This window comes from Piliocolobus tephrosceles, chromosome 11 (genome assembly GCF_002776525.5).
Source record: "Piliocolobus tephrosceles isolate RC106 chromosome 11, ASM277652v3, whole genome shotgun sequence".
In the NCBI taxonomy this organism is placed as follows: Eukaryota; Metazoa; Chordata; class Mammalia; order Primates; family Cercopithecidae; genus Piliocolobus; species Piliocolobus tephrosceles.
In genome coordinates this window covers 34,563,804-34,581,096 of record NC_045444.1, presented here as the reverse complement: position 1 = coordinate 34,581,096, position 17,293 = coordinate 34,563,804, and positions in this window count along the sequence as shown.

Sequence of the window (17,293 nt, the reverse complement as noted above, 5' to 3'; positions counted from 1 at the left end):
AAAGAAAGAAAGAAAGAAAGAAAGAAAGAAAGAAAGAAAGAAAGAAAAGAAAAAGAAAAGAAGTGTTGACCCAGACATAAAGAAATCAAAACTCTTGTGCGTGGTTAATGGAATGTAAAATGGTACAACTGCTATGAAAAACAGTATGGTGGTTCCTCGAAAAATTTAAAATAGAATTTCCATATGATCCAGCAATTCTACTTCTAATACCCCCAAAAAGATTGAAATCAGGTACTCAAACAGGTATCTGTACATTTGTGTTCATAGCAGCAGTATTCACAATAGCCAAAAGATGGAAGCAACCCAAATGTCCATCAGTTGATGAATAGGTAAACAAAATATGCTGTATATATGCAATGGAATACCATTCAGCCCTAAAAAGAAGTTCTAACATGCTACAACAGAGATGAACCTTGAAGACATTATGCTAAGTGAAAGTAAGCCAGTCACAGATGGGCAAATGCTATATGATTCCACTTATATGAGGTACCTAGAGTAGTCAAGTTCGTAGGGACAGGAAGCAGAATGGTGGTTGCCAGGATACAGCGGGGAGGGGGAATGGGGAGTTATTATTTAATGGGTATGAAATTTCAGTTCAGGAAGATGGAAAATGTTCTAGAGACAGATGATGGTGATGACTGTGTAACAATGTAATCATAGTTAAGGCCACTGAACCGTACACTTTAAAATGATTAAAATGGTATATTTTATGTTTTATCTATTTTACCACAGTAAAAAAAAAAAAAAAAAAAGATAAAAAAGGAAGTAAAAAGCCAAAAAGAGGTGTTTTGGTCATTGAGATGATGAGTTCCCCACTTCTCCTATTGTATAGGAAGAACGTGGTTTGGAGAGTTGTCTCCACATCCAAGAATGAGTCTTGATTAGCCTCAGTCAAATGTGACCACCCTATTCTTTTTCCCAATGATTGGTTCAGGGATGAGCAAGATAAATTTCAAGGAGACAAAAGAAAAAGTTTGCCAAATTTGTGGAAAGAAATTGTGTTACTCTGCCCCTCCATCTCTGGCTGGAGGGAAATATCCAGCCCCAATTGCTATTGGAAATATTCTCTGACTTCTTAGAAAACTAGACCAGAGATGAAGCCAAAGATGCATATGACAAAACCATGAGGCCAAAAAACCTGGGTCCTTGGTGACATGATCAAGCCACTGGGATCCACCAAAACCAAAGCCCACTGTGCTCTAGAGTTCTTGTTCATGAGCCAATAAATTTGCCTGTTCTTTAAATCTTGAAGGTGGAGGACAGCAAGAGTCACAGTGCAGGGATCGGGTTAAGTTTATGTGCCCAAAAACAGTGAGGAAACCTGAGTGATTAGAGTGGAATTAATAAGCAATTCAGTCAAAAGGCAATTTGGAATCCAATCATGCAAAAAACTTGATGGTCAAGTGAAGGATTTTTATCATTGGACTAACCTGGAATCATCTTTGGACACAAAGCAAATCAAATAATTGTGGCAATTAGTTGGTGCTGTTGATCTTAGCCTTTCTAGATCTGCATGGTCCAAGACAATAGCTACTAGCCACAAATAGCTACTGAGTACTTGAAATGGGACGAGTATGACTGAGAAACTGAATTTTTTCATTTTATTTTATTTAATTAATTAAAATTTAAATTTAGAAGCTGATACCTAATTCAGTTATTAGAAGCTTTTAAGTGTGTTTGGAAAAACTTGGTAAATCCACATTTTCAACTGTAAATTTTATAAAATCTAAACACAGATTAAGTATTTCTAATAAAAATTTAATGTCCATAACAAAATGGGCTGTCAGTGTAAAATACAAGCAGGACTTTGAAGACAGTGTGAAAATGACTGTAAAATATTTCATTGATAATTATTTTTATTGGTTACATGTTGAAATGGAAATGCTTTGGATATACTGAGTTGAATAAAATATATTAAATAATCGAATAAAACATCACCTGTGTTTCTTTTTCCTTTTTAAAATTGACTTCCAGAAACGTTTGAATTACATATGTAGCTCATGAGATATTTTTATTGAACAGCACTGATCTAGATGGCACTGTCAATTCAACATTTATTGTTCCATAAATAAGATCCAGAAAATGTACTGATGAGGAGTATTGTGTCTTGTGGATTATCCTGGACTCTTGGACTCTGGGAAAAGTGAAAAATGGAATCTAGTTTTGAGGATTTTCCCCCATGATAAAGTTTCCTCCAGTGAAGTCTCTGCACCCCTCAGTCTGTCAGTGGTGCTTGAAGGAATTACAGCCCAAGGCAGAGACGAAAACAGTCTCCTGCCCCACCAGCTCCTGGCTGAGATGGACATGGCGGCAGCACCAGCAGCAACAGCAGCATCATGTTGCAGGAGGACCAGAATCCCAGAGATGCAGCAGTGATAAGATCAGATAGAGTAGCCATTCCACCGCAAAGCTGAAAAAGGGTTTAGAATGCAACCACAGAGGAGAGATGGGCTTCCCTTGGGAGGATGTTAAGACCAACGCTTCTTCCCCCGAACATGTTAGAGGAAGGTGATCCTGAAAGGGAAAGGGAAAGGCAAACCTGCTGTTATACAGGGAAAGTCCACGGGAGTCACCCAACTCTCCTGCTCAGCACTCTCCTCCACAAAGCCCTGAAGTCCTCAGCATGCTCCAGACATTCTACATGTGCTATGGACTCACACTCTAAAATGCCCTGTGGATTTCCTCTCACCTGTCTGCCTCTCTAAATCCTAACTATCCCTCAAGATTCTACCAAACTTTCTACAAAATCTTCCCGATTACAGAGGTTTCCATCTGGGGTAATGAGAAAGTGCTGGAACTAGATAGAGGTGATGGTTGCATCATTCTGGGAATGTACTTAATGCTGCTGAATTGTGCACCTTAAGGTGGTTAAATGGTAAATTTTATGTTGTGTGTATTTTACCACAGTTTTTTAAAAAATGGAATTTAAAGGAAACTTTCTGAACAGCTCTAGCCCACAGGGCTCTCTTTCTTCTCAAGTCGTCAGTCCCTCTGACTCAGCACCTGATGTCTGCCTGCCCTGCAATCACTTTCATATTGTCCGATACTCTTCTCTAGTTCTTTTCACCTCACAGTATTCTTCTTCATGGTGTGTGTGTGTGTGTGTGTGTGTGTGTGTGTGTGTGTGTGTCTTGCTTCTTTATGTTGTGGGTATCATATCTTATTTACATGCTTGATAAATACTTTCTGAATGATCAATCCATATCCATCACAATCATGATAATGGCAAAGACAAATGAATCAGTAATGAACCTGAAAGAAATGATGTTGCATTGCGGATGGAGCCTTTAGTTCAGGATCCTTTATTTTTCATTTCAGGTCAGGTGCTAACAAATGTTGTGACTTTGGAAAATGTACTCAACTTCTCTGAATATTTATTTTTTTACCCCATCTGTTGAAACGGTGCTAAAAATATTATCTACTCTGGATAAGTGAGAATGAAAAGAGAAATATTTGAGAAAATGCACTGGAAATAAAGTCTGGAAGAAGCTGTAAAGAGATTAAAAGAACCATTCCCCTACCCCCACCAAGAAAACATGAGAAAAGAAAACAAAAATCCTATATTAATATGACATTACAGGATTATTCCAAGGTCTGGCATAATGCCAGGCACAAAGTAGCAACTCAATAAATCTTCGATACATTCATTTGTCATTCCATTGTTTTAACAAATGTGGATTCTCCGTTGCAGAAATGAATCCCTGAGGGTCTCAGTAAATGAACCATCTGCTTTGGGGAATGATGAAGTCTTGCTACCTTGATTTGTGCTCATAGTTAAATTAACAGGTGTAGTAAGCTCTACAAGGAAAGCGCCTACCTGCACCCTCTCCTTCCTGACCTGCAAGGCCTCCTCGTAGCAAGGATTTGCAGGTCCTTCGAGAGTGGTTAATGAACTGGGAAAGTCACTAGACAGCACAGGGTAAGGGTCTCAAACCTGAAGTTCCCAGCCATGATTTATTCAGCCGTCTCCACCAGTAACACCTCCTCAGCTCGAAAAGCTTCATTGTGAAAATGAAACACAAAATAGAGAATTACCTAGATCACTCAGGCAACAATGAACAGTCTCACTTTGACTTGCTTGACCCTGGTAGAAATCAAGGCCAAAGCATGTGAATTTTTCTCACCCTTTTCTCCCCCTGAGTTATCAGACTCATTTTCCAAGCACTGTTTCCCTCTATTCAGCCCATTCCTGGAGAGCCATCTCTGTACCCGTCTCTACTGCCAGTAAGAAGTGTAAATTGAAGCAATTATCTGGATTGTTCAAGGGAAAAAAAGCCTCAGACGTTCTTCTGCCTGAGTGATCTGGGTAATTGCTTCAATTTTCACATCAGGTCCCCATCTTCGGCAGCCTCTGGGATAGCCATTTAACTCAAACCCTGGGGTTTGCAGGTTACCATGTGGGTCTAATCATTTCTGATTGCCCGGGCCCAGCGCCATTCCTATAAGTACAAAAAATATCTGACCCTAGTGAAGATTAAAAATCAAATGAGCAGATAAAAAATGTTTTTAAAGATGTTTAAAAAATCCCTTTAAAACTTGCAGAAATAATCTGTTGCCATGGAGTAGGAAATCTGGATGTCTTTCAAAAGTTGTCGCCTCAGTTCAAAACGGCCAGATAACCGAGCCTCAGTGGGGAAGAAGTAAAGATTATCACATCCCTTTAGCATGACGTTAGCTGATCGGAGAGAAAAAGCCCTTTCTCTTGCAGGAGAGCTGACACATTGACTGAGATTCATGTTACTAGATTAAACCTCCAGTTTAGTATTAGTTCTTACTGAAAAAAAAGTCAGGGCTATGGAAAAATAAGATGGCAAACCATTGAGTCTAAGGAGGGAGAGGAAAGGAAGGAGAAGAGCCAAGCTCTGTGTCCTGGTGGTAGGGTGAGGGCACCTGTGAATGCGCATTGGCAGTCTCAGGGCAGCATGCAGGCACCGGGCACTGGGCCCGGTGAGGAGCCGAGATACAGGAGGCAAAGGGCTTCAAAGTCCCCTGTCTGCCTCAGGGCTGACCCCGCGTGACCTGCCTGTCAGCTATTCCCTCATCTTCCAGAAACTGTGTCTAACTCATTCATGCCCCATTTGGATACAGAATTCAACATTGGTAGCTCTTCTAAACATGCACTTGCAGGGATATATTAAGAAGTCATGTAAAGTTGACTAAAATGCACTGGGAAACACAGATGAGGGATTTCTACTGCATACCTGTAGTCTCCAGAGTCCCATCCCCATCATGCAGCCACAGAAAGTCCATTTCTCTCCTGACATTCCACATGGCTCTTCTCTCCCACGTCCTGACTTCCCCTGGACTCTTCCTCCCAGATGCAGACAGAGCCAGTCCATGTATCCCAGCTCTGTCCCAGGTTGCAGCCCCAAACCTATCACTGTGCTCAGCAAAACTAAAGGGTCCCCTCTAGTCACCAGCTCCATCCTCCTCAGAAGCTGTGGGAAGGAAGAATGAATAGTAACGTTTTCCATTACCCACAATGGCAATACACAGCCGCATCCTCAGCAAATCAGTTCCTTGTATATATGTTCAATAAAGACACTTGAGACTTCCAAAGTTGATGGGATTCCCTATAGAGATTCCCCTTTACTTTTTAAAGCAGTAAATGGAATGGGCTTTTCTTCAACAGAAGTGAAAGAAAAATACCCAAAGACTAGAAGAACTAAATGCTTGTATTAGTTATATATTGCCGTGTAACAAATTACTCCAACACTTTGCAGCTTAAAACAACATTTGTTATTTCATATCGGGTCAGGAATCTGGGCACCATGTTTCTGGGTCCTGTGGCTCAGGTTCTCTCTCATGCCGCCAGGGCTGCTGTCATCTCAAGGCTCAGCAGGGGAAAGATCCGCTTCCAAGGTCACTCATGTGGTTGTTGGCAGGATTCAGTTCCTCAGTGGGGGTTGGCCAGAAGCTGCCCTCCATTCTTCATCACGCGGGCTTCATGCAGTTGTAGGCATCACCAGCAACAAGTAAGAAAGAGGGAAGAGTGGTAAATGGCCTTGTTGAGCGAGCATCTGGAGGTGTTCCAGTGGCTGAATGTGATTGGTGATTGGCAGCATCCTCGCATCCTCCAAGAGGTCAAAATGCAAATCTTCCTGAAAACCCTGCCAGGCAAGACCGTCTCCCTGGAGGTGGAGCCCAGTGACATCCTCCAAAATGTGAAGGCCAAGATCCAGGATAAAGAAGGCATCCTCCACTGACCAGCAGAGTCTTGTCTTTGTAGGCAAGCAGCTAGAAGATGGCTGCACTCTTTCTGACTACAACATTCAGAGAGAGTCAGCCCTGCACCTCTTCCTCCATCTGAGGGGTAGCTATTAATTCTTCAGTCTTGCATTCGTAGTGACCAGTGACGGCACTAGTCTGCACTAAAGCCATTTGCCCCAATTTAAGTTTATAAATTACCAGTTTTGGTAATAGCTGAACCTGCTCAAAATGTTAATCAGGGTTTTGTTGCCTGGTTAAAAAAAAAAAAAAAAAAAAAAGAGGGAATAAGACAGAAACCACAGTTCTTCATAGCTTAATCTCATCCATCATTTTTGCCATATTCCATTGATTAGAAGCAAGTCACTGGTCTAGCTCACATTCAGAGGGAAAGGGTTACACAAGGGTATGAACAATAAGAGTCACGTATCATCCAGGGCATCTTAAAACGCTGCCTGCCACAGCAGCCAATAAGTGAATTAGTTGTTCCTTCTGGATCACTTACACTGAAATAGAACAGAGAGTAGAGTCAAGGGATACAACTTTGGAAACAAAATAAACCCTTCCCTCAAAAAGCCTCAGTCTAGCTGAAAGATAAGCTATAGCAAAATTAAAAGAGAAATAACAGCCATTCTAAGCAAAAACCCAAGACAGCAACCATCAAAGGAAAAAAGCAATATATTATACCTCCTAAAAATATAAAATTCTATACATCAAAAACTGTACGCAATAGCAAAATAAGACAATCAGTTAAGGAAGGTTTCTGCAACATGTGTGACAGAGAGTTGATATCTTTAACAAAGAATTATCGGCCAGGTACAGTGGCTCATGCCTGTAATCCCAGCACTTTGGCAGTCTGAGGCAGGTGGATCACAAAGTCAGGAGATCGAGATCATCCTGATCAACATGGTGAAACCCCATCTCTACTAAAAATACAAAAATTACCTGGGCTTGGTGGCACATGCCTGTAATCCCAGTTACTCTGGAGGCTGAGGCAGGAGAATCGCTTGAACCTGGGAGGCGGAGGTTGCAGTGAGCCGGGATCACCCCACTCCACTCCAGCCTGGTAACAGAGCAGGACTCTGTCTCAAAAAAAAAAAGAATTCTCACAAGAAAAATGACAGTTGTAAATTCACTGTAGAAAAACTAGCCAAGACCATTAAAATACAATACAGAAAAGAATTATCCTGAAGTACATGAATAACTATTCAGCCTCATTAGTAACCAAAGGAATGCCTATTCCATTGGCAAATATTACAAAGAATAGTGCTTGATGTTCTAAAGTATACCAGGAAGGCAGCCTTCTCTTACCTTATGGTAGGGGCATATGTTTGTAAAATTTTTCTGAGAGGGCAACATAAATCAAAATCCTGAAAAATATACAGGTACAGACTTCTTGCCCAAAATGGCAAAGGGACAAGGTATGCAAGCACTTGTTCTCTCAGGGGTAAAGAAGTACAAAGTTGTGTGGAGACATCTGGGAAGTAAAACTGAAAAATCATGCCAAATCACTGAGAGCCTTAAACAGCAGGTCACAGTGTCTGGGTGGCCTTCAGCCAGCAGCGGGAAGTCACTAAAAGTTTGTACATAGAAGAGTACTCAGGTAAATGAAGATTACTAAGCACAGTTAGAAACACCAATGGGATTGGAAATTCAAGGACAGAGTTGGAGAGACTCATCACTCTTTCCATGGGATCTCTGATTCTCCCCCTTTGACTCCCTGTCCAGCAAAGCCAAGCAGGTAGAGCTTCTTACTGATTGGAGACTTGGGTGAATAGCTCCAACCTTTTGGGCTCCTTTGATCTTTGACATTTGAGACCCATTGGCTTTCAAGCCAGAGACAGCACCTCCCACAGGGCATGGAACTGGTATACCACGAATGGCAGCAAGGGAGGGGCATAATCCAGGTGTGCTGGGTTGTAAACAACAGAAATCTACTTAGGCTAGCTAAAGCAAAAAACAGAGAGGATTTAATTATAATTCTTGAAGAAATAAGGCTGGACTACAACTGAGCTCAGGAAAAAAACAAAAGACTGATAATTATCCCCTTGGAGAATTATCAGAGAGCATGTGCACTCTCTCTTTCTCTCTCAGTTTCAGTTTTACTTCCGGACTCTGATGGACTCAGCCCAGGTCAGGTGCCTCTGTTGGACAAATGAACTCTGACCAAGAGCAAAATTGTGTTCAGCAATCATGGCTGTCATAAGTACTCCTTTAACCAAATGAATTGGGTTGGGGGAGGGTGGGCAGGCAGGTCCAGAAAAGGGAAAACAACCATAGTGTTGCTATGAATGAAACTTGGGGATTAGTGGAGGCATGAAAGAGACCTCATCCTTTCCCCTGTGGAATTCTTCCTGAAACAGATGCTGATGCAGCAATGTTCAATACTGTGTGTCCTCCATATCACTCATTTCATATTCAATTCTACCAGAGCCAAATGCCCCTACTTTCTACTCCTCCCTGCCAATTCCCTACCTCCCAAAGACACACACAAATTACTTACTGACAGCCAGTAACATCCAGATCTCATAGAACATTAATATGGCCGTTGGCCAGCCTGCCACCAACAGCCTCTGCTTTGGAAGCCAGCTGACCACTTGGCCCAACTGCACTGCAGATGGCTTGGAACTCTGAACATGACTTTAGTTTTCCTTAAATGACCCATTCCCTTATTTATTTAATTATTTATTTATTTGTTTATTTATTTATTTATTGAGACAAGGTCTCATCGCCTGGGGTGGAGGGAAGTGGCACAATCACAGCTCATTGTCCTGCCTCAGCCTCCCAGGTAGCTGGTACTACAGGCATGTGCCACCACGCCTAGCTAATTTTTTGTATCTTTTTTTTTTTTTTTTTTTGAGATGGAGTCTTGCTCTGTCACCCAGGCTAGAGGGCAGTGGCACGATTTTGGCTCACTGTAAGCTCCACCTCCCGGGTTCACGCCATTCTACTGCCTCAGCCTCCCAAGTAGCTGGGACTACAGGCACCTGCCACCATGCCCGGCTAATTTTTTGTATTTTTAGTAGAGACAGAGTTTCGCCGTGGTCTCAATCTCCTGACCTCATGATCCACCCGCCTCGGTGTCCCAAAGTGCTGGGATTACAGGCATGAGCCACTACGCCCAGCCTAATTTTTTGTACCTTTAGTAGAGATGGGTTTTCACTATGTTGGCCAGGCTGGTCTTGAACTCCTGGCCTCAAGTGATCTGCCTCCCAAAGTGCTGGGATTACAGGCTTGAGCCTCTGTGCCCAGCCTGACCCATTCCCTTTTAAAAGGAGAGGGAGTAATTGAATTACCAATGAATTAATTGGATAAGACACTCTAACTCAGAAAAGAGATGAATTGGTATAAATAATACTTAAAAAGCCCAATCCTTTCATAAATAGTGAAGCTTCCAGACTCTGCTAATACAAGCATGTAGTTGTGGGCAGGGCCACAGCTTGAACCCACTTGGCAAACAATTCCCCAGCCCTGTTTGAAGAACTTACTACTCCTACAATACACAAATTGGCAACATTCAGCCTCTTCATTCTGGTTAGTGAAAACCAACTGTTTGTGCTGTTTCCTTGTCCATTTTTATTGGCATGCATCTGGGTACCTCAGCAAAATGCTAGCACCAGCCTCAAAACGTAAATCCTAGGTTCTGTTTTACACTGTTTAATCCATGCCATAAGGACTCAGTTTACATATACAAACACATCTCAAATAAATATCGTTTTAGTGTTTCCAAAAATGTATTCACTCCTTTACTCATTCATTTCACAGATACGTATAAAGTGCCTACTAAGTACTAGACACATTTTAGATGCAGGGAATGCAACACTGACAAGAAAGACATGGTCCAAGCCCTCATGTGGCTTTCATTCTACTGGAGGAGGTAAACAATGAACAAATAAGCACATGACATAGTATGTCAAGCAGCAATAAATGTCATGAAGAAAAGTAAAGAAAGGTGAAAGACTAGAGAGGATGGAAGGTAGCATTCTAGTTCAGGTGGTCAGGAATCAAAGGAAATTTGGAGATATGATTCAATCCTTAAACTCTAACAATAGAAATGTAGGAAAAAGGAAGGAACAGAGAAAGGATATTTGTTAGCTATTGCAATGTAACAAACCACTCCAAAATTCAGTGACCTGAAACAACCATTTTTTATTCTCACCCATTCATGGGTCAGCGGGGCAGTTCTGCTGAAGCAGCCCCGGCTAAGGTGACCTTGGCTGGGCTCACTCACATTTTAGGGGATCGGCTGGCCCGTCAGCTTGTTCTAAGATGGTCTTGGCTCTTCTCCACGTGTCTCTCACATCACTCAATGAGGCTGGCCCAGGTGTGTTCTCATGGTAAGGTAGAGGAGCAGGAGTGAACAGGCCCAAGTGTGCAGGAGATCAAGTGGAAATGTGCATGTACCATTCACACCTCTGCTTTGCATTTGCTGATATTGCCCAAATCAAGCCACAAAGTTTTAGGGCAAAGAATGTTGTTATGGAGTAAATTATGTTCCCCCTCTAAAATTAATATGTTGAAGCCCTAATCTTCAAGCCATGGGAGGTAATTGAGGTTAAATGAGTTGAGGGTAGGGCCCTAATCTAATAGGGCTGTGGCTTTATAAGAAGAAACCTCCCTCTCTCTCTCCCTGCCATGTGATTCAATACCAATTAATTCATTGGTAATTTAATTATTGCCTCTCCTCTTAAAAGGGAATGGGTAAGGCTGAGCACGCAGTGAGCTGGCACCATCTCGAAGCCAGGAAGAGGGCCCTCCCCAGAAACTAACCATGCAGGCACCTTGACCTTGGACTTCCAGCCTCCTGAACTGTAAGAAGATAACTTCCTGTGGTTTAAGCCACCCAGTCCAAAATATTTTGTTATGTCAATTTGAGCAGACTAAGACAGGTATGGACTCATGGACACCATTTATAGGAGGCATCCATGAAACTATGTACCGAAGGAAGGAAGGAGGGAAGGAAGGAAGGAAGGAAGGAATTCCGGAAGGAAGGAAGGAATTCCGGAAGGAAGGAAGGAAGGAAGGAAGGAAGGAAGGAAGGAAGGAAGGAAGGAAGGAAGGAAAGAAGGAAGGAGGAAGGAAAAAGGAAGGAAGGAAGGAAAAAGGAAAAAAGGAAGGAAAAAGGAAGGGGTAGTGGGGAGGTGGTTGTGTGAAAGGTTCTGGTTCTGCCTGCAGTACTCTTTTCATAGTCTATTCTCTTCCTATCTCAAAATTTCATGCAAGCCTTAGTAACAGATTTTTTTTTTTTTTTTTTTTTTTTTTGGAGACTGAGTCTCATTCTGTTACCAAGCTGGAGTGCAGTGGCGTGATCTCAGCTCACTGCAACCTCTGCCTCCCGGGTTCAAGCAATTCTCCTGCCTCAGCCTCCCAAGTAGCTGGGATTACAGGCACATGCCACCACGCCCAGCTAATTTTTATATTTTTAGTAGAGATGGGGCTTCCCCATATTGGCCAAGATGGTCTCAATCTCTTGACATCGTGATCCACCCACCTCAGACTCCCAAAGTGCCGGGATTACAGGCATGAGCCACCACGCCTGGCTAGATTTTTTAAAAATATGTCTTTTTTTTTTTAACTTTTAAGTTCAGGGGTACAGGTGCATGTAAACTTTAAAATTTAACTTCTAAGTTCAAGGGTGCAGGTGCATAAGTAAACTTGTGCCATGGGCGTTTGTTGTACAGATTATTTCATCACCCAGGTGTTAAGCCTAGTACCCATAAGTTATTTTTCCTGATTCTCTCCTCCCTCCCATTCTCCAACCTCTGAAATGCCCCAGTGTGTATTATTCCCCTCTATGTGTTCATGTGTTCTCATCATTTAGCTCCAATTTATAAGTGAGAATATGCAATGTTTGGTTTTCTGTTCCTGCATAACTTTGCTAAGGACAATGTCCTTCAGCTCCATCCGTGTTCCTGCAAAGGACATGATCTCATTCTTCTGTATGGTTGCATAGTATTCTATGGTGTATATGTGCCACATTGTCTCTATTCAGTCTACCACTGAAGAACATTTAGGTTGACTTAGGTCTTTAGTATTGTGAATAGTGCTGTGATGAACATACATGAGGATGTGTCTTTATGATAGAACGATTGATATTCCTTTGGGTATATATACCCAGTAATGGGATTGCTGGGTCAGATGGTATTTCTGCTTTTAGGCCTTTGAGGAATCACCACACTGTTTTCCACAATGCTTGAAGTAATTTACATTCCCACCAACAGTGTATAAGTGTTTCTTTTTTCTCCACAACCTCGCCAGCACCTGTTTTTTGTTTTTTGTTTTTACTACTTAATAATAGCCATTCTGACTGGCGTGAGGTGGTATCACATTATGGTCTTGACTTGCATTGCATTTCTCTAATGATTGGTGATGTTGAGCTTTCTTCATATACTTATTGGCCACATGTATCTTCTTTTGAGAAGTGTTGGTTCATGTTCTTTGCCCACTTTTCAATAGAGTTTTTTTCCTTGTAAATTTGTTTAAGTTCCCTATAGATGCTGGATATTAGACCTTTATCAAATGCCTAGTTTGCAAAAATTTTCTCCCATTCTGTAGGTTTTCTGTCCACTCTGTTGATAGTTTCTTTTACTATGCAGAAGCTCTCTAGTTTAATTAAATCCCATTTGTCTAATTTTTAGATAAAATTTTGGAGAATATTCGATCCCAATTTTTGCTTTTGTTGCAATTGCTTTTGGTGTCTTCATTATGAAATCTTTGCCTATTCCTGTGTCCAGAATGGTATTGCCTAGGTTGTCTTCCAGGGTTTTTATATATTTGGTTTTCACATTTAAGTCTTTAATCCATCTTGAGTTAATTTTTGTATATGATGTAAGGAAGGGGTCCAATTTCAATCTTCCACATATGGCAAGTCAGCTATCCCAGCTCCAATTATTGAATAGGGAGTACTTTCCCCATTGCTTGTTTTTGTCAGATTTGTCAAATATCAGATAGTTGTAGGTGTGTGGCTTTAGTTCTGGGCTCTTTATTCTGTTCTATTAGTCTATATGTCAGTTTTCATACCAGTACCATGCTGTTTGGGTTACTGTAGCCCTGTAGCATAGTTTGAAGTCAGGTAACACGATGTCTTTAGCTTTGTTCTTTTGCTTAGGACTTCCTTGGCTATTTAAGCTCTTTTTTGGTTGCATATGAATTTTTTAAATAGTTTTTTCTAGTTCTGTAAGGAATCTCAATGGTATTTTAAAAATAGTAGCATTAGATCTATAAATTGCCTTGGGCAGTATGGACATTTTAACAATATTGATTCTTCCTATCCATGAACATGGAATGTTTTTCCTTTTGTTTGCGTCCTGATTTCTTTGAGCAGTGTTTTGTAGTCCTTGTTGTAGAAATCTTTCACCTCCTTGATTAGCTGTATTCCTAGTATTTTATTCTTTTTGTGGCAATTATGAACAGAATTGTGTTCCTGATTTGGCTTTTGGCTTGACTATTGTTGGTGTATAGGAATGGTAGTGATTTTTGTGCACCAATTTTTTTAAATTCTGAGACTTTGCTGAAGTTGTTTATCAGCTTAAGGAGTTTTGGGGCCAAGACTACAGAGTTTTCTATATATAGGATCATGTCGTCTGCAAACAGGGATAATTTGCCTTCCTCTCTTCCTATTTGGATGCGCTTTCTTTCTCTTGCCTGACTGCTCTGGCCAGGGCTTCCGATACTATATTGAATAGGACTGGGAAGACAGAGCATCAAAAGTTGTCTTCTCATTTAATAGAATTTGAGGATACTTATAGGCTTCCCTGTCCTCAAGTATACATACAAACATAAATTGACTCTAAAAACCCACTTTAATGTGCTTTGACTCAAGTTATTGCAAGATCCTATTCAAAAGAAAATGTGCCTTCACTCATTTAATAAGATTAAGCACAAGACTCTACCCTAGGAAATTATACCACATTTCTCTAAGGACTCTTCCAATTCAGAAAAATAAATTATATTCTTGCTACCATGGGAGCTACTAAGGTAAGCAAGACATGATTCCTGCCTTCCTGGAGTTTACCATCTAGTTCAGGAACAAAGATGGGAAAAATGATAAGTGTTCATCTCTGAGATGAATTTTGTGCTTTCCTACGTACATCTGGAGAAGTGGACCTGTGGCAGTCACAGGGTAAAGCCATAACCTTGCAGGAAACTTGCAAGGTGCCCCCTAGGAGTGGTGGGGTTGGGGGGCATACATGTCTACTGTCAGCACCCTGGAAAGGGAGGTGAGCCTTGGGCAGGTGGGAGAAAGTTCCAGCTTCTCCCTGGGCCTCTCTAAAAGCCCAAACTTCAAGGGTCCAGTGGCAATGGGACTTGAGAGAGTGAGGCCCTGTTGTTGTAAGCCCCTATTGAACCCAAAGCCCAAAGGCTCCCCCTACTTTTTCTCCAGGCATTAGAAGTAAGGGAGGAAGGCTAAGGAGTGAGTACTGGCATCAGGAGAGCCAGCTCACGAAGGAGTGGCAGTGTATGCCTGAGTGTCCCAGGGAAAGTCACGAGCGGGCTTCCTCAGCTCTGGGCCCTGGCAGAGTGGCTTCCATATATGCCCACTCTGTGGCACTCCCTCCGTACCTGCCAGACTGCAGGAACCCACTTGGCCCCAAGTGCATCCCATGCTGTCTGCACTTGCCAGTTTTACATCTCCAGGGAAAGCTTTACAGGGAGGCTAGAGGTGCATGAGGTGGACAAGTCAATGTGTCTTAGGTTGGGCTCCCTAGCAGCAGAGGCTGAGAAGGGGATTCCTTCAGAGACATCTATTGGAGAGTCAGGGAAGCAGGAGTGTGGGAGAGGGCAGGGAGGGTGTGGGCTCTCCAGGAGGCCCAGGAGGAAGCTGCCCTCTGTCTTAGTCCATCTGTGCTGCTGAAACACAGTATCACAGACTCGGTAATTCATAAGGAACAGAAATTCATTTCTTAGAGTTGTGGAGGCTAGGAAGTCCAAGATCAAGGCACTGGCAGGTTTTGTGTCTGGTGAAGGCCTTCTTGCTGTGTCCCAACATGACAGAAGGGATGGAAGGGCAAAGAAAGGGGGGTGAATGCTGTGTCCTCATGTGGAAGAAGTGCGAGAGGGTGATCCCTTCAACCTTGAGCTCTTTCACAGGCACTAATCCATTTATGAGGGCACAACCCTTATGACTTCATCATGTCCCAAAGGCCCCATCTCTTAATACTACCACGATGGGGATTAAGTCTCAACACGTGAATTTTGGAGGGGACACATTCAAACCATAGCAACCTCCTTGAGGCCAAGTGATGGCTTTCTGTACCCCTGTGTCAGTCAGTCATGGACTATGTGCTGCCCCCTCCCAGGTGGGATACTTCATTCTATGCTCTTTGGAGGGGGATAATTCTCTAGAGAAGGGAGTGACTAGAAGCTGTTAACAGCCAATGCTCCCAGAAGCTGAGGGAGAGGTGCCCAGGCTGGGAAAGGCCGTCTGGGTGGGGCACAATGACATCTGCAATGGTGGGACATGCTTGGCAGAGAAAAGGACCCACATGTGTAAGGAGCATGGCATATTCAGAACTCAGTGCTGCTGGGGTGTAAATTGCAAGGGATTCAGTGAGCACCAAGTGAGATGACACAGGTGAAAATACCGTACACCTGTAAGACATCAGCTAGATGTCCCATATCTGTACTTTTCACATGGTTGATGCACATGGCCAGGTGAGGCACAGCGGACATAAAATATTACTGTATATAACCTAGAAAATCACTATGTAAGTGCTAATTATTTAAGATAGGTTTTTGAATGAGTACATTCAACAAGCATTTATGGATTATGTACTGTATGCTAGGCTCTGTACTGGGCACGAGGGATATGGCAGAAACTAATACGGCCTTGCTCCATGCCCTTCTGGAGCTGATGGTCCAGTGAGGGAAGGAGACATTACACAATGACACAAATATCTGGAGGAGCGGACCTATGGCAGAAATCACAACTGTGGTGAGTACATTGGAAAGAAGAGTGCAGGATGCTAAGAGACGCCGTTGGTACTGGTCCAAGAGCTGGAGAAATCTAGGACTCCCTGAACTAGGGCCATTAAACCAAGATGGGGAGAAGAACAGGTAACAGAATGCACAAAGGCCCTAAGTGGGTTTTGAGGAAAAAAGAGAAGATTTTGAGTCTGGAGCAGGCAGAGAGGAATGGGACTGAATAGCTCAAGAATTGAAGAATGAACCATGGAGAGTTTATTCTATATATATGTATACACACACACACACACACACACACACACACATACACACCATGGAGATTTGATTATATATATATGCTAATACTCTCATAAACTGTGACTTGTGATTCATTTACTTCCTCTTACCTCCTGTTGATGACCAGTCATATGTTTTCAATGGATACTAACATCTGTTACAAATTGTCACCATCAGTATAGCAGTAGGTTTTGGGGAAGATGTATTTATTTTACTGCTCACCCATATCACAAGTCCAGTAATTTCTTTATCTAAAGCATCTTTCCCATATATCCCCCCTTTTTATACCCTGAGCAATCATACCAGACTAAGCCATCATGACATCACACCTAAATTACTGTAATTTCTTCTCCACTGCTTACTCTGCCCCCATATTCTCTGATGTCATATTTATCCTATTGAGAACCACTGGAAAACACAATTCCATTTTTATTATTCCATAAATTATAGCTGATGTGCTAAAGTAGCAAACAGAAATGGGAGGCACAGCTATAGAAAAAATGGAAGCCAGATTATGCATAATTGCAGGAAAGATGATTACCTCCATCAGCACTCCAAATCAGAGAGTTAGCTGAAAGGCAAATAGAATGAATGTGAGATTTCAATAAGGTGACCAGATGAAAAATAAATAGATGAAAACCATCTGCCGGGCCGGGCGCGGTGGCTCAAGCCTGTAATCCCAGCACTTTGGGAGGCCGAGACGGGCGGATCACAAGGTCAGGAGATCGAGACCATCCTGGCTAACACGGTGAAACCCCGTCTCTACTAAAATACAAAAAATTAGCCGGGCGTGTTAGCGGGCGCCTGTAGTCCCAGCTACTCGGGAGGCTGAGGCAGGAGAATGGCGTGAACCCAGGAGGTGGAGCTTGCAGTGAGCTGAGATCCG